The 21,920-nt window shown below is 38.6% G+C and overlaps 1 protein-coding gene and 1 pseudogene across 10 annotated transcripts in view; both read left to right on the forward strand.

Annotated features, from left to right (window-relative positions):
• Positions 1-21,920, forward strand: part of MSRA (methionine sulfoxide reductase A) — a 425,594-nt gene that overhangs the window by 179,367 nt on the left and 224,307 nt on the right. The gene's annotated exons all lie outside the window — the stretch shown is intronic.
• LOC309863906 (elongation factor 1-alpha 1 pseudogene) lies at positions 2,114-2,952 on the forward strand (annotated as a pseudogene). The gene has a single exon. The product of its transcript is annotated as an elongation factor 1-alpha 1 pseudogene (transcript).

Consider the following 21,920-nt stretch of genomic DNA (forward strand, 5'->3'; position numbering starts at 1 on the left):
AATAAACTTGTGCAGGTGTGTGAGAGAGTTTGTGTGAAAATCTAATCACTGTAGGCAAGAGCTGTATGAGATGCTTTTGTGTCACAATCATCATCATCTCATCATCATCACCCAAGTATTCATCATGTAGAACATTTTGTGAAAGACTTGAGTGGAAATGGATAACCTTTCTTTATATAGGCCTAAGGTAAGTGATACTTAATATAAAATTAATATGTCAGCTTTCTTATTGTTTTATAACTGTGCTTTCAAAGAGTTACATTGCTATATGGTATGCATCTCTGTCTCATAACTGGAGAAACTGCATATCAGCCTATCATCACAGGTAGGTGGTTTTCTTTTTTAGGGTAACAATGTTTCCAATATTGCATCATGAATATGGCTATAATACTGAATGCCATACAAGTTTTATAATAATTCATTCATTAGTGTGAAGGCTAGACTACTAGGAAGCAATCATATCAATTATACTAGGCTACCATAAAGCACTCATACTGCTGCTTCTTTGTTATCAGTGCATGAATCTCTACACTTGTAAATAAATGCACATTTCTTTTTCACATTGTCTTTTCATTTTTGATGTCAGTGTTAATAATATGAATAACATATAGTGTTTTGTATCATGTAAGTCAATATTGATGTAGGTACTGACAGATGATTCATTTTATAAACAGACAATGTAAATTTGTGGCATCAATAAATACAGTACTGTAAATTTGTTTTTACTTCATTATGATTTCCTTTTTTTTAATTTTAAAGATTTTATTTATTTATTTGACAGAGAGACATCACAAGTAGGCAGAGAGGCAGGCAGAGAGAGAGAGGGGGAAGCAGGCTCCCCACTAAGCAGAGAGCCCAATATGGGACTCGCTCCCAGGACCCTGAGTCATGACCTGAGCCGAAGGCAGAGGCTTAACCCACTAAACCACTCAGGTGCCCCGTACTTCCTTATGATTTTCTAATAATATTTTCTTTTGTCTAGCTCACTTTATTGTAAGAATACAGAATATAATACATATAACATATGAAATATGTGTCAGTCAACTATTTATGTTATTGATACTGCTTCTAGTCAACAATATGCTATTAATAGCTAAATTTGGGTGGAGTCAAAAGATACACATAAATTTTCAGCAGTGCAGGGTTTGGGTACCCCAACCCATGTGTTTCAAGTGTCAACTGTATGTTGGTGTTATTATTGCTCTACTTACGGATTTGTATTACTTGTAGCTTTAGGTGGAATTGATTGAATTAAACCACTTAGAATCATGCTGACTGTGTGCATAAGAGTCCTTTCAAAATGGGTCATTGCTTGTTCCATAACACATTGAATGGTGTAGAAGTACTTCAGATTGTACTTCTGGTAGACATAGCGTATGAAATCAAGCACAGATCAGAGGAACATAGTGATGTGATTTAAAATATTAAATCAGTGCTTATCATAAGACTAAAATTTATCAATGAAGTAAATTTGTATTTCCCTAAAAAAATTACACTTCCCCCAAAAAATCTTTTAACTCTTCCAGCTCCAAAAATTGCTGAGATGGAATATGAGATATGTGTTTTCATCCAAATTTGGGTTTAATTTCTAACTCAGCAGATTTCTGAACTTAAGTAAGTTTCTGAAACTCCAGCTGATAATCATTTTGCCTCTGGCAAAAACAAAACAAACACACAAAACCTCCAAAAGACAGTTACTTGAAGGAACTGGGGAACAACCGAATATTGCTGTCTGGGCAGTATCTGGAGATAACATATCATTTGAAATAAGGGAAACAAACTTGATAAGCACCACATTTAACCAGCTTTTTCCTTGAGGGTACCTTCCAATAGTCACTTGCTTAGAAAAAAAAAGAGTGCAAATAGAAAGAGGCTATCTGACCAGGCTGAATAGACAGTAGTCTAATCCAGGGACTGAAAGAGTAGCTAGATATCAATGCGAAACATTCTGAAAGGGAGGAGCAATGGAGGGAATGCCCCTAAAATCTCTGTGCCAGTTCCCCTCACATCTGTGGCTACCTCTGTCTGTGCCTGCACAGAGTGAGACTCCAAAGAAACCAGAAAAAAGCAGCTGCTAGAAAGCTGAGGTTTCAGCAGGAGCTTGGTTCTGGTGATGAGTTGGAGTTCAAGTCCTGCCAAGCATCTGCCTCTCCAGGATGTCTACAAAATTGGTGGTATTGGTACTGTCCCTGTGGGCCGAGTGGAGACTGGTGTTCTTAAGCCTGGCATGGTGGTCACTTTTGCTCCAGTCAACGTTACAACTGAAGTCAAGTCTGTTGAAATGCACCATGAAGCTTTGAGTGAAGCTCTTCCTGGGGACAATGTGGGCTTCAATGTCAAGAACGTATCTGTCAAAGATGTTCGTTGTGGCAATGTGGCTGGTGACAGCAAAAATGACCCACCAATGGAAGCAGCTGGCTTCACAGCTCAGGTGATTATCCTGAACCATCCAGGCCAAATTAGTGCTGGATATGCACCTGTGCTGGATTGTCACACAGCTCACATTGCTTGCAAGTTTGCTGAGCTGAAGGAGAAGATAGATCGTCGTTCTGGAAAAAAGCTAGAAGATGGTCCCAAGTTCTTGAAATCTGGTGACACTGCCATTGTTGATATGGTTCCTGGCAAGCCTATGTGTGTTGAGAGCTTCTCTGACTATCCTCCTCTGGGCCGTTTCGCTGTTCGTGACATGAGACAGACGGTTGCTGTGGGTGTCATCAAAGCAGTGGACAAGAAGGCAGCTGGAGCTGGCAAGGTCACCAAGTCTGCCCAGAAAGCTCAGAAGGCTAAATGAATATTATCCCCAATACCTGTCACCCCAGTCTTAATCAGTGGTGGAAGAACGGTCTCAGAACTGTTTGTGTCAATTGGCCATTTAAGTTTAATAGTAAAAGACTGGTTAATGATAACAATGCATCGTAAAACCTTCAGAAGGAAAGGAGAATGTTTTGTGGACCATTTGTTTTTTTGTGTGTGTGTGGCAGTTTTAATTTATTAGTTTTTAAAATCAGTACTTTTTAATGGAAACAACTTGACCAAAAATCTGTCACAGAATTTTGAGACCCATTAAAACAAAAGTTTAATGAGAAAAACAAAAAAAAACAAAAAAAAACCAAAACTTTAGGCTTTTGTTTGAAAGTCTAGGAGGGCCATGTCTTAGGAGTAAACCCAGGATAGAAGGTTACATCCTAGGGCTAAGGGGGAAAAGCAAAAAATAAACCAATTCTTATAAAATCTAAGACTAAACCTGTAGAGGATCAAGATGACCCACCAGCAATTCATTTGTGTGTCAGGACAGAATTCAACATTCTTTGGAGAAAAATCACAAAATCTAGTGCATATCATCTGCAGTGTTTAGTATTCAATAAAAATGATCAGATATGTGAAGAAACAAGAAAATATGGTTAATAGAAGGAAAAAGTCAATAGAACAGACACAGAGATGAGCCAGACATTGAAATGAGCGGATAAGGACTTAAAACATAATATAAATACATTAAAGAATATATGGAAAAAGATGGACAGAATGAGTTAATAGGAAAATATCAGCTAAGAAATGTAAACTATAAAAAAGGATAAAGTGGAATTTCTAGGACTCAAAAATACAGCATCTGAAAGAAACAAACCCACGATTAATGGATAGACTTCATAGGAGATTGAATAGTGCATAAGAAGGGATCAGTGAACTTGAAGACAGGTCAATAAAAATTATGCAAACCTGAGAAAACTTTTTTATTTTTTAGAGGGAGAGGGAGAGAGAGTATCTTAAGCATGATAGGCATGGAGCCTAAAATGGGGTTTGATCTCATGACTGTGAGATCAAGACCTGAACCAAATTCAAGAGTTGGACACATAACTGACGGAGCCTGACGGAGCCACCAAGTGCCCTGAGAAAATTTTTAAAACAAAGCAAAGCAAAACAGAGTCTTGGTGATTATGAGATAATATCATTGGTCTAATATATGTGTAATTGCAGTGTCAGAAGGATCCCAGAGAGAGATGCTGGAGCAGAAATATATATTTGTGAAAATAATAGCCATAAATTTGATGAAATGTTTTTTGGGGGTAGTCAAAATGAGTGCCACATGTTGAGTCAAAGGCAGGGATCCAATCAGGACAATGGAACAAAGAGTTTTGAATGGAGGTAAAGATTAAATAAAAATAGATGACTGTAAAACAGGGAAGTTCCATCTTGGTCAAAGACCTCCCAACCCCATTCCCACATCTGCTCTCCAACTCCTTTTAGAACACACTGTTTCTTTTCCTGTGATTCCATCGTGATATTATGTTGAGATGGGCTCACTCTTGGGTTCAAACCCTAGCTTTACCTCTCTCCAATATATCGTTACAGTCTACATCCTGGGATCATCACTTGTTAAATGAAAATAATGGTAACTTCTCACAAGGCAGGTCTCTGTGAGATAGACTATGTACATTTTATATGGTGGTGCTGGTGATATCATACTTAGGCCCTTGGCAGTTAGTAGTTTCCTTTTCATGCTAAATTTATTCCCATCACAGTTATCCGACATCACTACCCACCCAGTTAGCCAGGTGATGGAAATGAAACTTTTTTTTTAAGAGCAGAAAGAACCATAGAAATTATAGGATCATGGTTGAATTTTAGAAAAATCATTTAGACGTCAGTGTCAAGATTGGACTAGAAAGATGTGAGATAAGATTTCAGAAGGTAATGTTGAAAGCTACTGGAGGTCATTGCACATGCCTTCTCTTTATACTCTTTTTAAACAGCTGTATTTTTTATCCTCTTTTCTTTCATAAGAGACCTTGCTTTGCCCATTTGTATCACAACCTCTATCATTACCAGCAAAAATAAAATCGGGTTCCCCTTTCCACAAGGACAGGGATACTCAGTCTTTAAAGGGTGAGAGATGATGGTGGTCTGGACCAGGGTGGTGGCAGTGGGCATGCCATCCACTAGACACATCTGAGAGTCTCTCTGTCAGTCTGTCATTGTCTTTAGATCTTTTTCTCCCAAGAGATGTGATTACATACCTGACATAGATTCTTCTCCAAGTATATTTATGATTATACCATTCTTTTGCTGGGGCATCTTTGTCTCTAGAAAGATATCTTCACTCCTTAGTCTAGCATTTAAGGCCTTGTAGGAGCTATTCCCAATCTATTCAGCAAGCTTTCATTTTAAATATCACTTCTCACCCAACCTGTGAGGGGCCTCCTCCTAGTTCTCTAACCACTTCATATGCTTCTATATCTTTAACTTAAACCCTGCTCTTCTTGGAAGACCCAACAACCTTTCCCTAGTCTTTCCCCCTAGTTTTTTGTGCCTTTGTTTATCACATAAGATTTGTCACTCTGCATTATGATTAGATATTGAATTGATTATCTCCCTCTGCCTGCCTGCTTTTTGATGATAGGGACTATGTCTTACTGTCTTTTTGTTACCAGGGCTTAGTCCCAAATACAGACCTTTAATATAAATATTTATTAGGTGAAAGAATGAATAATGTTCCACACATCTGCAATGGGAATGGTAAGAAATTTTTTATATTGTTACTTAATTTGCACACAGTTGTGTAACAAATAATTTTCAAAATGTATCTTGAGGAAAAGAAGCCCTGATGTGAGGAGTGAGAAGACACAGAGACTTTTGGAGGAGGTCTTGAGGGGACTTATGGAAACTTCTGAAGAATTTAGTGGTACATGGCCTAATGGGCTTTATGGAGGATGGTTTTTGTCCTCTGTGATGTACATGTACCACCTTTTCTGGGTCCTTGTTGGATAAGTGACATTCGGGAGCCACAAGAGGAGGTAGGATGAAAGTGTGAGGTAAAAGGATCTACATTTATTGACTATGTACTGGATGCCAGGCAATGTTGAAATGAAGGCATTTCCAAGGCAGAAAATTAGCAAGGGATAGGAAACTGGAAGAGGGAGTAATATATCCATGCTAACAACCAGAAAGAAAAAGAGACAGAGGGAGAGAGAGAGAGAAAGAAAAAGAAAGAAAGAAAGAAAGAAAGAAAGAAAGAAAGAGAGAGAGAAAGAGAGAAAGAAAGAAAGAAAAGAAAGAGAGAAAGAAAGAAAGAGTAAATGACTGTGTGAAATGCCAGAGGGAAGATGGAATGTCTTCAATTCCTCAGTTTCACTGAACAGGCAACCTGGGGAGTAGCCTACAATGTTATTCAAATTACCTACCTATACCTGAACCCTGTGGATGCTGTCATGAGATCTGAGGTAAGTTGGTGGCAGGGACCCATAGCTTCTAGTATGTTTTCACCCCTATTCACCCCTATTCCTAGAGCAGAAAGGTACCTGACCAAGTCACTAGGGGTCATTTTAATACTGCTTAGTCTAATGAAAACATTTAGTATTTCAGACTAGTTGTCTTAAGGGTCTAAGCCTCAGTTTAATAACTGGTACACTGAAAGCCTGGGTTTTCACTAACATCTGTCCCAGCTACATTGTTCCTTCTTGATGAAATGGAATGGTCCAGGTTGACCTTCACCTCTCTTCATTGTTTTCCAGCTTCACATTGTGGTTGCAGATTGTTTTGGAAGTTTTCTTCATCTGGGACCTCTTTCCCCATCCATATGTCCTACATTTTCTCTTAGGATTGAGTTGGAACACATTCTACTCTGTTAGTCAATACCCACTGGCAACTGTTATGGTCGTTTATTCATTGAAATTCTGTAACTCTCCTACCCACTCTAGAAAGGAAAATAAAATTGCAGGTACCTCAGAGAAGTCAGAGCCCATGAACAGACAAATCTGGGAAATTAAAAAATATACTGTAGACTCTGAGAAACAAACTGAGGGTTTTAGAGAAGAGGGAGGTGGGGGGATGGGTGAGCCTGGTGATGGCTATTAAGGAGGGCACGTATTGCATGGAGCACTTGGTGTTACACGCAAACAATGAATCATGGAGCACTGCATGAAAAACTAATGACGTATTGTATGATGACTAACATAACACAATAAACAAAAATACAGAAGGATGCCCCTTAGGAGAACTGAATACTATTTCTTTTTCTTATGGTTTTCTTTTCTTAGCCCCAAGCAAAGTGTTGACCATATTTGTCAGGCCTTGATAAAAATCCCATAGCTCACTCTTACCCTGCCTTAGCTCTAGCCTCATGCTCACGCCTTCAGGAGGAATATAGTTCTCTTGAAATGAGGTGCTACTCTCTATTTAATTATTATCCTCTAGTCCGGCTAGCAGTCACTTTCTTTCCAGCAGCTGAGAGAACTGCTCTGCTTCCAGCAAGCTCATTTTGCAAAGCCTGGGCTTTCACAGTGCAGACATGTTCAGTGGTCATCCTTTATAGGGGAATCCACTGCCTCATCAGCTCATATCTGAGGAGCAGTTGTGGCTCCACTGTCCTTAAGGGATACAGACATAGTTGTGTGTGTGTATACACACACACACACACACACACACACATACATATGTACATATATATATATTTTTTAAGATTTTATTTATTTATTTGATAGAGATCACAAGTAGGCAGAGAGGCATGCAGAGAAAGAGGAGGAAGCCGGCTCCCTGCTGAGCAGACAGCCCAATGGGGGGCTCGATCCCAGGACCCTGGGATCATGACCTGGGCTGAAGGCAGAGGCTTTAACCCACTGAGCCACCCAGGTGCCCCTGTACATGTATTTTTTTTTTTTTTTAACTATGCTCCACATCCTGCATGGAGCTCAATGCAGGGCTTGAACTCACGACCTTAAGATCAAGAGCTGAGCTGAGATCAAGAATTGGATGTTCAACCGATTGAGCCACCCAGGTGCCCCAAAAGTAAAACTAGTGAAGAAAATATACTGAGACCTCCTTTACATTTCTACCACCTCTAGTCATCTTCTTTAGGAGAGAGTCATAGCATTTTAGAACTGAAAACTATCTTCAAATCCCCCTTTCCTGCCCTCTTCTCTGCTTGGTGACTAACCAGCAGTGATGCCCCAGGCACACACAGGCAGGGTTTGTAGATGTGTCTGTGACCACGACCTAACTGCCTCTTGTCTCAGGTCCTCTGAGTTGGCTTTCTAGAACGTAGCCCAGGATATTCCCCATCTCTGCCCAGGTCCACCCTTCTGATAAGGGGTTTGTATCTTGTCAGATTGTGGTTGGAATATGGGTTTCAGTTTGTTGACCCGTCTGATCTGGACCAGAGTGACAAAATTTGGGTGTCATCCATGTGCTTTATTTTAAAGGACAGGGAGCCATGGAAAGGAGTGCCTTTGAAATGTACCATGAGTAGTGCACTGGGTCTTTCCATTGAGTCTTTAGATACTTTATTTATATCTAGTAAAATCTCATTACAGAAAACTCAATTCCAGCAGAGTGCTCCATAAAATCATGCTGCCTTTATAAGAGCCACATGAACTGCCTTCTTTTTAGCAGGTGCCACCGAATTCCCTGTGATGAATAATGTGGTACGGCAGGAACATCCTTCAAACCTTGTATCTGTAGTAGGGAGGCTCTTAATTCAACTTACTTTCGGGTCTACACCGTTTTCCACGAAGATAAGCTTGTGAAGTTGTTTCTAGGAAGGCGGCATGGCATAAGGGAAAGAACAGCAGCCTTGAATTCTAAGCATGCCTGGGTCGGAATCCTGGGTGTGCCTTGGTTCTGTGTCTTTGGACAAAACGAACCCCTCTGAATCTTCATTTTCTCATTGTTAAAGTGTGGATGATTCTGTCTTCCTTGTACAGTTACTGGGGAGCAGGGGGAGGATTCATGTATACAAAGATACTGGTGCAATGTGTGGCTCACAGCAGGCATTTGAGAAATGCCTCCTTAATTTTCTCCCCCTTTCCTTCCTTTACCTCTTAGAACATCTGGGAAAGAATACCAGGTTAGGTACTGTTAGTAGGAAAGTTTTATTTCTTCATTAATCACAATTGTAAAATCACAGTTAAAATTGAGAGGAAGAGGAATTTAGATTTCAGATCTCCCTTTTATTCTCTCCATAGAGCCCAAATCCAGCCAGTGATCAAGGTGGATGTTGGAAATAATTTAATGCCTTCATTTTCAGATGACCAGTTGTGGCTTCAGACATCCCAGTGAGTGGTCCAGAGGCACGTAGCTCTCAGTGCCCCTGGTGGAGGCTAGCATTCTGTGTCGGTTTGGTATGATGAAGACCCGGCTCAAAACACTGGGCATGAAGGAGGCAGTGAGAAGGCAGAGATGTGACGAGATGTTAGGTATTTTTTTTTTTTAAGTGATGGGTTCAGAAGTAGCTGTTAGAGGGGTGCCTGGGTGGCCCAGTCATTAAACATCTCCCTTCAGCTCAGGCCCTGATCCCAGGGTCCTGGGATCAAGCCCCACATAGGGCTCCCTGCTCTGTGGGAAGCCTGTTTCTTCCTCTCCTGCTCCCTCTGCTTGTGTTCCCTCTCTCACTGGCTCTCTCTCTGTCAAATAAATGAAGAAAATCATAAAAAGAAGAAGAAGAAGAAGTAGTAGCTGTCAGAGAAGTGATGTCTGAGTTGAGTGGTAACCAGAGAGTTATATGCTTAGGAAATGGAGGAACTAGCTCAGATGATTCTGTGGGCAGGAATCCAGAGAGGCTGTTTATGAGATCATAATGCAGTCTGTTTCATTTGAGGTTGGAGGGGATGGCTCTCACATTTCACCATGGGACAGTGTGATATCTGCAGCACCGAGGGTGGCAGGAGAAGCACCTCTGACCTGGGGTGGACTGAGAGAGGGAGTTTTGAATGTGTGCATGTGTATGTTAGGAGTGGGACATGGAGCAAGCAGGGAAAGTGAGAGAAGAGAGTGGAAATGAATGCTTACTGAGTACCTACTATATGCTTGACTCATTTTATATGTTATCCAAGAAATTTTATCACTGACTCTGTGATTAGTACTATCTTCCTAGTGTATAGATGTGGAAACTAAAACTTAAAAGGGGCATAAGGATCTTTCCTAAGGCCACAAAGGTAGTAAGTGTTTCAGCAAAAAGACCTGGTTGAAATACCTACTTTCAATGCTTCTGAATCCATGTCTCCAAAAACCCAGGAATCTGGTAGAGGAAAAAGAAAAGTGAAATGAGAACTTTTTTCTTTCTGTGTTCAATACTCCATTTTGTCTTCATGTAATCACTGCGTTTCCACGTTAGACACCTCAAAGGAAGATCTGAGTGATCCGTAGCCTGGCATTATGGTTTCTGGGAATAACTCCTTTATAAACACCTTTATAAAAGGTGGTCGGTTAAATTTCAGAGAATTCCAGCTCAATTCAAAAAATTACTTCCCTGAGGAGACTAATATCTGCAAGGTGCCGTGCTAGGTAACAGAGGGAAAACCAAGTCCAGAGAGATGGGCCCCATGTTCTTAGTTCACAGTATAGGGAGGAGGTCACAGTACAGAAGCCAATAGTCATTACATAGGGTCGACTATATAAGTGCCTGAGGTAGGAGGGCTTGGATGTGCTTTGGAGTTCCAAGAAGAGCTACTTTATATCTGAATGGCATTCTGGAAGGATTTAGGGGGAGAAGGTGATATCTGAGATTATCCTGGGAAACTAGGCAGGATTTCCAAAGGCGGAGGCAGGGATGAAGGCTGCAGGGCATGAACAGATAATATGAGGACGGTGGTAATGAAACAGAGCATTCCAGTTCGGCTGAGGATAGGGTCCGAGTATTAAAACTTTAACAGTTACCTTAATTTTGTTGCTTACGAAAGTGGCACATGTGCATTAGAGAAAATTTGGAAATATTACACAAAAGAGAACAACTAAAGACAACTATTATTCCAACATTTTATTGGATTTCCTTCCAGACTGCCTATCAATCAATCTATATACACATCTTTTAAAAAACCTTCTTCTTTTTTATTATGACAGTTGGAGTACATATTTCTTGTAGAAATTTGGGAAATACCAAAGAGTATAAGAAGAGAATGAAAATCACCTGTAAGCTTACTATTAACATTTTGATTTATTCTCCTTTAGTTTTTTGTCAAAGTGTATCCTTTAAATATGAACATATCCCTTAAATATGTTCATATTTAAACACAAGCTTAATACCTTGTGTTTTCTTCTTAATGTTTTATTTTTAATATTTTCCATGCAATTAAATAATCTTAGATAAATGGTTATGGGTGGACCATCATTAAATACTTTCTCTAATTTTGATTAGGTTGTTTCACATTTTTAATGATTATAAATAATACCCTTAAAAACGTTTCTGAAAAATTAGTATTTGTTAATTTAAAAATACGTCCTTTATACTGCTGCTCGGGAGTGGAATCACAGGATAAAAGGGTGTTACTACTTTTAAGATTCACGCATATTACCTATTCATGGTTTAAAGAAGACAAGTGACATGTTTGGAAGTAGGTGTGATGAAGATCAACTTGAAAGCAACATGAAATATATGTGGCAGTGAGGGAGCAAGCTGAGGTGGAAAGACAGTCAAAGGGGGCTGTGGTCATCACCTGGCTGGCGAGTTACGGGACCAGGGTGGTAGTGATGGGAAAGGAATGAGAATATGAAGGACTGACTACCAGGAAACTGGATAGGCCGAGAAAAGGAAAAGGAAAAAAAACAATGGGGACTCTCAGCGTTCCTACTATGGTTTTAGGAAAAGGCAGATGCAATTGAAACAAATCTGGCATGGTTGGTCTATTAGGTATTAGATATATTGAATTCAAGATGTCAAGGAACCTTCCAGGTAGACATACCTGGCAGGGAGATGGAAATGCATATCTTTCCAAAGCTTTCTTAGGTGGATAGTCAGGGGTTAGACCTATAGGTTAAGAGCCATTTTTAAATAGTTGATATGTGGTTTGAACTATAGAAAGGGGCTAAAGTATAAAAAGGAAACTATAAATATATATCTCACAGTAAGCTAAAAAAGGCAAAGTGATTTTGGAACCTTAAGCTGTCAGAAACTATAGGGAGTTGGGGGGAGAATATGCAGACTCAGAAGTGGAGTGGCTGTGTCACTCTTCCTATTGTCTCTAACTTTCTGGGGTTCTAGTAGTGGAGGTAGCCCTGGAAATGATTGTGAGTATGACTGTATTCTGTGTGAAGTCTAAAAGTGGGGGAAAAGAGCTGGAAGTGAGGGAACGTTTGGATAAAATGTTAAGGGAACATGTGGTAACTGCACATGTTCTATTGAAAGCCTGGTCTTCCTGTTGGTTTCCACTCTGACAGTACAGACCGTTCTTCCTATCCCATCTGTTGTCTGAGGGTTTGTTATTCAGTGACACCCCTAACAGACAGAATTAGGAGAATGGGGCATGTTAGTTAACAGGGAATGGGATGTGCTAGTGAACAGAGCATGGAATGTACTAGTGAGCAGAACTTGCTGAAGCCACTTTATACAGAGTACCAAGGCAGAAAAGTAAAACCACCTTCAGAAGTGCCAAAATTGTAGTGGTCAGCCTCTTACTTACTTTTAGAAAATTAACATTTCAACAATCACAGATCTTTACTAATCAGGTCAGAAATCACAGTGTGAATGCAAAGGGCTTAATGAAATTCTGAAGTCTCTTTAAAGTTCTTTCTGAAGATTTCAGCTGAGTATCATAAATCTTAAGAGAAGATAAAATAATCCCCATAAATATAAAAAAACCTACAGCCACAGATAATATTCTGAGAAACAACAGAGAAGAAGTTTGACTAGAAATGCAGGACTCTAAAAGTAATTCTAAATAAAAAAAAATATCCAGCAGGACTTCTGAAAAAAAATTTTTTTACCAACTAACAATTTTCAATTATAGTAAAAAAAAAAAAAAAGCAAGTCTGAGACCATGATGTAGTTATAATTGTGATATGATCTTTAAATCTTTTAGATGCTTTGATTTTGAAATAAATTGGAATCTTTTCCCCTTTCTTTTCAAAACTTTATTTCTACAAATGTCTTTCAGAAGTTCTGGAGTGGTGGTGGTGGTGACAAGTAAATTCATTGAATCCATGGCTTCCAGAGACAAGTCTGCAGACCACTGGCATCATACCACTCTAGGATAAAATATTTTTTAGAGAGGCATTTAGTTATATTCTGTAAAAGACAGCTGTTGTATTCCAGGAATCTAGGGTTTATCTGTGCTTTGTAGCAGGTCACTAAATAAGTCTCAATAAGTTTCAAAAGAATACAATATAGATCACATTCTCTAAGTGCAATGCAACAAAATTGCATCAAAATGAAAAGATAGTATTAAAAATATGCCATATGTTTGAAAACTAAAATGTATACCCTTAAATAACATATGGGTTAAAAAGAGAACATGGAAATTATAAAATATTTAGAAGTAAATGATGAGGAAAATACTACATATCTAAACATTTTTTAAAAATGTGGATGTATCTAAAGCAAAACTTAGAGGTAAATGTGTAGCCTTAAATACATTTCTCAAAAAACAAGAATACTTGAAAATAAATAACTATTCATATCCAGAGACAGAAAGGAACAGATTAAGAGTAAACTGCACAACAAGATAATAGTAAAGAAAGAACAGAAATAGAAAACAACAAAAAAAGAGGATCCATAAAAGCCAAGGTTTTGTTATGAAACCCCTAAAAGAGAAATAGAAGTAAGAAAACCTGAATAAATGAATAACAGCAAAGCGGAGTCTCCCACATTTCATCCCTTCTCCTCTCCAAAACACAAGGTCCAGGTGGCTCAGAAAGTTTTATTGTAAATTCAAGGAACAAATGATCCTTTTCTAATGCAATGTCATATGGGGGGGTGGGGAGTTAACCAATCCTTTTTATGTGGCCAATATAACCTTGATACTGATTCTGGACAAGACAGGACAAGAAAATAAAATTATGACAAATCTTCCTCATGAACATAAATGAAAAAATTTGAAATAAAATATTAGCAAAAGTAATTCTTCAGTGTAAAATACATTGTAAGTAGGTGAGGTTTATTGAAGGATAGCTCAGAAAAGTCTACAAATGTAATATATTACTTTAAGAGGTGAAAGGAGGGAAACCATCTGATCATTTCTAAGAATGAAGCATTGTTAAAACTCATGCTTGATAAAAAGCTATTTACAAACTAGGAATGGAAGGAAACATTTCTAGTGTGGTAAAGAACCTAACCAAGAACCAAGAACCAAGAACCTACAGCAAAATTCATACTTACTGGAGTTTTAATTCTCATTAAATTAGGATAAGACAAAGATTCCCACTCTACCCCTATTATTTAACATTGAGTAGGAGGTCCTAGCTGTGGAAGAAAGTAAAATAAAGGAAAGAGAATAATAATGCAACAAGGAAATATGAAAGTGTCATTTGTATAAAATATGATTCTTTATAAAGAGGAAGTCAAAGAGAACATGGAGAAAAGCCATTAAAACCCAGAGAATTCTCTTAAGTTTTCTGACACATCCATATGGGAAAGCATAGTAAAACCAGTGGTGTTTTTATATCCCAACCAGAGGAAATAAAAAAGTGTAATAGAAGAAGTGTGGGGCGCCTGGGTGGCTCAGTGGGTTAAACCTCTGCCTTCGGCTCAGGTAATGATCTCAGGGTCCTGGGATCAAGCCCTGCATCGGGCTCTCTGCTTGGCAGGGAGACTGCTCCCACCCCCCTCCCCTACCCCCCTGTTTGCCTCTCTCTGTGTCAAATAAATAAATAAAATATTTTAAAGAAAGAAAAGAAAAAGTAGTGTTTAGAGCAGTAGTACAAATCATAGGATACATAAAACTATATGTAAGACAAATCTATAAGACCTTTATGGAGGAATGATAACATGGCATTGAAGGACATGCAAGAAGACCTGAATAAATGGACAGCTATGTTGTGTTCATTGATAGAAAGGCTCAATATTATTAATGAAAACATATATTTTCCAAATTAATCTCTAAGTTCAGTGTAATTCTAATCAAAATCCTAATGGGGTATGTTATGGAACTTGACAAGCTAATACTAAACTAAATTTAGAATAGTAATGGGACAAGGATAGCAAAGAAAATTTTGAAAAACAGTAAGAAAGTAAGTTTTGCTGCACTAGATGGCATGACTTATTAAAACTAGAATAATCACAACCCTTGTTTTTTCCCCCTATAAATCTGCTTCACCCATAGTTCTTCACTCAAGCCAATCATCTTAGAGTCAACCTTGACTCTCTCCTTCAAACCCTTCTCCAGTCTGTCAGGAAAGGAAATCCTTTGGCTCTATCTTCAAAATGTATCCAAAATATGATCGTGACTTCCTCTGCTACCACCGGGGCTAAACTACTGTTTTCTTGCACTTAGGTTACAGCAGTAGTTTCCTAAGCATCCCCTGCTTCTGTGCTTGGTCCCCTCCAGTCTCTTCTCAGCAGGGCATAGCCAGAGTGATCCTTGTAAAGCATAAGATCCTGGTAAAACATGACATTCCCTCTTCTGCTCAAAACTCAACCGTGGTCATCCATGTCACTCAATATAAAATCCATAGTTTTTACAGTAGCATAGAAGGCCCCACACAATCTGGCTTACATTGATTAATGTTCCACTACTTCCCTTGCTCAACTCACTCAAGCCACATGACTTCTTTCCTGCTCCTTAAACATAGCAGGCATCTTCTTGGTGCTTTTGTAGGGACTATTTCCTCTGTCTGAAACACCCCGTGGCCTGGATTGCTGAATGGGTGACTGTCTTCAAGACTTTGAAGTTGACACCTCTTTGAGGATCATCCTGAACAACTTATTTCATATTGCATCCTCCCCAGCACTCCTGATTCCTCTGATCCTGCTCCTTTTTTAAATAGCTCTTTACATCTTTTAACTTTCTCTATCATTCACTTATTTATTTTATTTATTGTTTGTTATCTGTCTTTTGCCACTAGGATATAAGCACTATAAGAGGGTAGGTTCTTTGTTTTGTTCACTCATGTATCCTGAGTTCCTAGAGCTCTTCTTTGCACTACTAGACAATGGATATATACATTTGTTGAATAAATTAATGAAGAACAGTAGGTTATTGGTGTAGGAACTGGCAAATGAATGGAAAATAATAGCTCAGAAATGGGAATGCTTGGGGCGCCTGGGTGGCTCAGTGGGTTAAGCTGCTGCCTTCGGCTCAGGTCATGATCTCAGGGTCCTGGGATCGAGTCCTGCATCGGGCTTTCTGCTCAGCAGGGAGCCTGCTTCCCTCTCTCTCTCTCTCTGCCTGCCTCTCCATCTACTTGTGATTTCTCTCTGTCAAATAAATAAATAAAATCTTAAAAAAAAAAAAGAAATGGGAATGCTTGAGATGACATTAGAGATAAGTGGGGAAAATGGATTGTTTAATAAATAGTACCTTATTTTTGACACTTGATTATCAATATAGGATAAAATTGAATACCTATTTATGTCCTACATGAAAATTATTTCAAGATGAATCAGCAACATAAAATGAACAAAACTTTAAATTTCTGAAAATAATATTATCTTTATAACTTTAATGTATGGAAGGAATTCTCATTCATGATACACACACGTGTGTGCGTGCATGCATACACACACGCACACCCACAAAACAAATTTTAAAGGAAAAGATAGGAAAAGCTTGCAGCCTTCCCGTTGAGATCAGGAACACGACAAGGATGCCCACTCTCACCACTTTTGCTCAACATAGTATTAGAAGTCTTAGCAACAGCAATCAGGCAACAAAGAGAAATAAAAGGTATACAAATTGACAATGAGGAAGTCAAACTCTCTCTCTTCGCAGATGACATGATTCTTTATATGGAAACCCCAAAAGACTCCACCCCCAAAGTACTAGAACTCATACAACAATTCGGCAATGTGGCAGGATACAAAGTCAATGTACAGAAATCAGTGGCTTTCTCATACACTAACAATGAAAATACAGAAAGTGAAATTAGATAATCAATTCCATTTACTATAACACCAAGAACCATAAGATACCTGGGAATAAACCTAACCAAAGAGGTAAAGGACCTGTACTCATGGAACTACAGAACACTCATGAAAGAAATTGAAGAAGACACAAAAAGATGGAAGACCATTCCATGCTCTTGGATCGGAAGAATAAACATTGTTAAAATGTCTATACTGCCTAGAGCAATCTATACTTTTAATGCCATTCTGATAAAAATTCCACTGGTATTTTTCAAAGAGCTGGAGCAAATAATCCAAAAATTTGCATGGAACCAGAAGAGACCCCAAATCGCTAAAGAAATGCTGAAAAACAAAAATAAAACTGGGGGCATCACGTTACCTGATTTCAAGCTTTACTACAAAGCTGTGATCACCAAGACAGCATGGTACTGGCATAAAAACAGACCAGTGGAACAGAGTAGAGAGCCCAGATATGGACCCTCAACTCTATGGTCAAATAATCTTCAACAAAACAGGAAAAAATATACAGTGGAAAAAAAGACAGTCTCTTCAATAAATGGTGCTGGGAAAATTGGACAGCTACATGTAGAAAAATGAAACTCGACCATTCTCTTACACCGTACACAAAGATAAACTCAAAATGGATAAAAGACCTCAACGTGAGACAGGAATCCATCAGAATCCTAGAGGAGAACATAAGCAATAATATCTTCAATATCAGCCACAGCAACTTCTTTCAAGATATGTCTTTAAAGGCAAAGGAAACAAAAGCCAAAATAAACTTTTGAGACTTCATCAAAATCAAAAGCTTCTGCACAGCAAAGGAAACAGTCAATAAAACAAAGAGGCAACCCATGGAATGGGAGAAGATATTTGCAAATGACAGTACGGACAAAAGGTTGATATCCAGGATCTATAAAGAACTCCTCAAACTCAACACACACAAAACAGATAATCATATCAAAAAATGGGCAGAAGATATGAACAGACACTTCTCCAATGAAGACATACAAATGGCTGTCAGACACATTAAAAAATGTTCATCATCGCTAGCCATCAGGGAGATTCAAATTAAAACCATATTGAGATATCACCTTATAACAGTTAGAATGGCCAAAATTAGCAAGACAGGAAACAACATGTGTTGGAGGGAATGTGGATAAAGGGGAACTCTCTTACACTGTTGGAGGGAATGCAAGTTGGTGCAGCCACTTTGGAGAACAGTGTGGAGATTCCTCAAGAAATTAAAAATAGGGCTTCCCTATTACCCTGTAATTGCACTACTGGGTATTTACCCCAAAGATACAGATGTAGTGAAAAGAAGGGCCATCTGTACCCCAATGTTTATAGCAGCAATGGCCACGGTCGCCAAACTGTGGAAAGAACCAAGATGCCCTTCAATGGATGAATGGATAAGGAAGATGTGGTCCATATACACTATGGAGTATTATGCCTCCACCAGAAAGGATGAATACCCAACTTTTGTAGCAACATGGACGGTACTGGAAGAGATTATGCTGAGTGAAATAAGTCAAGCAGAGAGAGTCAATTATCATATGGTTTCACTTATTTGTGGAGCATAACAAATAACATGGACGACAAGGGGAGTTAGAGAGGAGAAGGGAGTTGGGGGAAATTGGAAGGGGAGGTGAACCATGAGAGACTATGGACTCTGAAAAACAATCTGAGGGATTTGAAGTGGCAGGGGGTGGGAGGTTGGGGGAACGAGGTGGTGGGTATTAGAGAAGGCACGGATTGCATGGAGCACTGGGTGTGGTTCAAAAACAATGAATACTGTTATGCTGAAAATAAATAAATAACAATAAATAATTTTTTTTAAAAAAAGGAAAAGATAGGGAAATTTAGCCAAAATTAAAGTTTAAAACATGCATATGAAAATAAGCATTGTAAATGAAGGTAAAAGGCACATCTAACCCAAGATGGTATCTGCAAACAAAACTGACCAAGAAAATTAGTGCTCAGTATATATAAAAACTCCAGCAAATCCGGGGGAAAAATATAACAGCCTAAGAGAAAAGTGGACAAAATGTATAAAAGAGCAAATATGAATGTCCAACATGAAAATATGTCAAGTTTACTGGTTAATTACCCAAGTATATGTTAAAACCACAATGAAATACGATTTTTAAACCCATCTGGTTGGCAAATATTTATATCACTTCTAACACCAAATGTTTGCAAGTCTGTGGCCCAACAGAGATCTCCTTTACTGCTTGTGGGTTGGTTCTGCATGGCAAGTTTTTTGCCTGTTTGCCCCTGGGCACAAGGAACCCAGAGTACCTAGAAAACAGCTACAGCCTATAATTCAGTGGATTCTTGCTATGACTCCTGATGAAAGTTTACAGTTTTGGGGACCAGGATGTCTAACTCTGCAGAGCCAAGAGTTGTGGAGACAGGAGTACAATGTCCCCCAGTGGTTATTGGGAGTGATAGTAAGTAGAGCCAATTCTGTTTTCACACTTTGTTTTTCTAATCATGCATTCATCTTTTGGGGGACATCGTGTCCCAATATCTTTGGGGTCTTTTATTCAGCACATACTCAGATTTCTGAAAGATAGTACCTGGTGTTTCAGCTGCATGTCTGGGATGTTCCAGTGCCCTATCAAGATAGCAGCTTCTGGGTGGTATGGTATATCATGAGGTAGATGGAGTCCATCCATGGATTTGTTGCTGCATCTTCTATACTGTAAACCTGGTTCTTTGTTCTGATGCAGTGTTATATGAGACAGTAGCTGGCTGAGATTATGAAGGCAGAGAAAGTGAAACCCATATTAGGAATATGTGTCTGTTATTGTGAGAACAAACCACTAACTCTTTCAGTGTTGGAAAGAGCCCAGTGTTTCCCCCTTGCCAGCTAGTGTTTGGTTGGTCCCCTTGAGAAATGGTACCATATAACATGCTTGGAGACTCTCTGTTGTTGGCAGGTTGGACATTGTTGGTAGCAGTAATAGGTAAGATTTGGTAAGTGGAAGTCCATTGTTGTGCCCACATGTGCCCTCCATCTTTGTCACAATGGCCACTTCGTTCCTGTACAAATGATGTCCCCATCATGCCGGGACTGGATCCTGGCCAGTGAAACAGGCTGACTGATCTCCACCAGCCAGGTCATTTTTTCAGCTTTGTATTTAGTGCTTGTTTCTTATTGGATGCTCTCCGCCTGGCATTAATAGTAATGTATGGTACAAATACCTTTGTACTGCATACTTGCTCCTATATGTGCATCTACATACCTTTACCTTAGATTTCCTTATTTGCAGTCTTTCAAGATTTGTTTTTTATTTCTTTCTTTCTTTTTTTTTTTTTTTTTTGGTCTTTAAAAAAATTTTTTTTTGTTTGGTTTTTGTTTGTTTGTTTCTGCATTCTCACTAGCCAGCTAAATCATTTGCTCCTGCCTATGAATTTACATATGTTCTAAACTTGAGCTACTTTTCCTTACACATGAATTAGGTAACTGGTACACTTCTTAAAGGTCATGAGTTGGGAAGATTTTCCTTTACCATCATGTCATGTTTTATGGCCACTCCTCAGGGAGATCACAGTGTAACTACTATGCCTTGTTGATTTGCATCAGTACACAATAACCCAACCATCCATAACCAAAAATCCAGTCTTTTTCTTGTTCTTCAGCTGCTTGTATAGAATCCCCATTCAGTCATAGATGTGAACTGAGGGAGTGGTGTTGGTGTAATCCTAGTAGATGCTATAGAGGTCTGGCAATCTATTAATACAGCTTATGCCCTGTGGTCCTGCTAGTGTATAATTCCAGGTGTATAACTTCTATCTTATGATGGATTATTGCTGCACTCTTTTGACCTTATGATTTGGTAGGTCTGACAGTACTTCGATTTTGATGGGCAATTTCAGTCACATGGTTTCTTGGTGTCCCATGGCTGGACTTTCTCAGCAAGCATCACTAGTACCCAGGTCACGTTGTTGAAATACCTTTCCTCATTTAAAGAAATTGGGCTTCTTAGAGAAATGGCTGATTCCAGGTATGATGTAGGAAATAGTTAAGATGAGCCTGGAACATCCTGTCATACCAGATAACAAAGAAGTAAGAGGAGACTATGAAGGATGTTTCAAAGGAACTCAGGAAGCAATTTGAAGAGGCTCTTTCTGGCCAAAGATATGTCAAGTGGAGTTTACATGAGAGGAGTGATTGGAATGGTGAAACATATCGTTTGTTTAAAAAAAATGAGTTTATAATGCTGTTTTAAAAACAAATTGGTCAACCTTGGAGTGCGCAAATTCATCATCTTAAAGACTGCTAAGTAAATAGATATAATTAAATATTTATTTTCCCTTTCTTTTATGAACTGAACCACTGAGTAACAAAAAGTAGTTGAGAAGAAGCTTCTCATTATTAAGACTTTTTCAACTAATAAATGTAAAAGAAGTGATAGAATTAGAAGATCACCATTTTGCAACTCTCAGGGAATTAGCATATCTAAGCATTAAGTATCAATGGTTACTAATATCACAAAATAAGAGGCAACTAGATATTAGGTGCTTTATGATCAAAGAACAAGAAGCCAGTCTGTAGAGACTGGAAAAATGGTGTACTCCTTTAAATGCCGACACTGATGCAAGGCTCTGTGAATTAAGAAAAATCATGCAAATATGACACCACCAGAGGAAACTACTAAATCTTTCACTGCAAATAGAGATCTATAATTTGCCTGACAAAGAATCAAAATAATCATCATAAAGAAATTAGATGGAATGCAAGAGAACATAGATAGGAAACTAAATGAATTCAGGAAAACAATACAGGAACAAAATGAGAAGTTTAATAAAGAAATAAAGCCATTAAAAAGACCTAACCAGAAATCCTGGTGAAGAATACAGTGACAGAACTGGAAAATTCAGTAGAGAGCTTCAGTAATAGATTTATTCATGAAGAAGAAAGAATCAGCAAACTCAAAGATCATTTGGAATTAGCCAACTAGAGGAACAAAAAGGAAAAAGAGTGAAGAAAGCCTATGTGAATTATGGGATGAACTCAAGTGAATGACAGTTGTATCATGGAGGTCTCAGAATAAGAGATGGAGAAAAGGCCAGAAAGAATATTTAAAGAAATAATTGCTGAAAACTTCCCAAATCTTGGGAAAGACATGGACATCCATGTACAGGAAAC

This window comes from Mustela nivalis (genome assembly GCF_964662115.1).
Source record: "Mustela nivalis genome assembly, chromosome: 4".
Classification (NCBI taxonomy): domain Eukaryota; kingdom Metazoa; phylum Chordata; class Mammalia; order Carnivora; family Mustelidae; genus Mustela; species Mustela nivalis.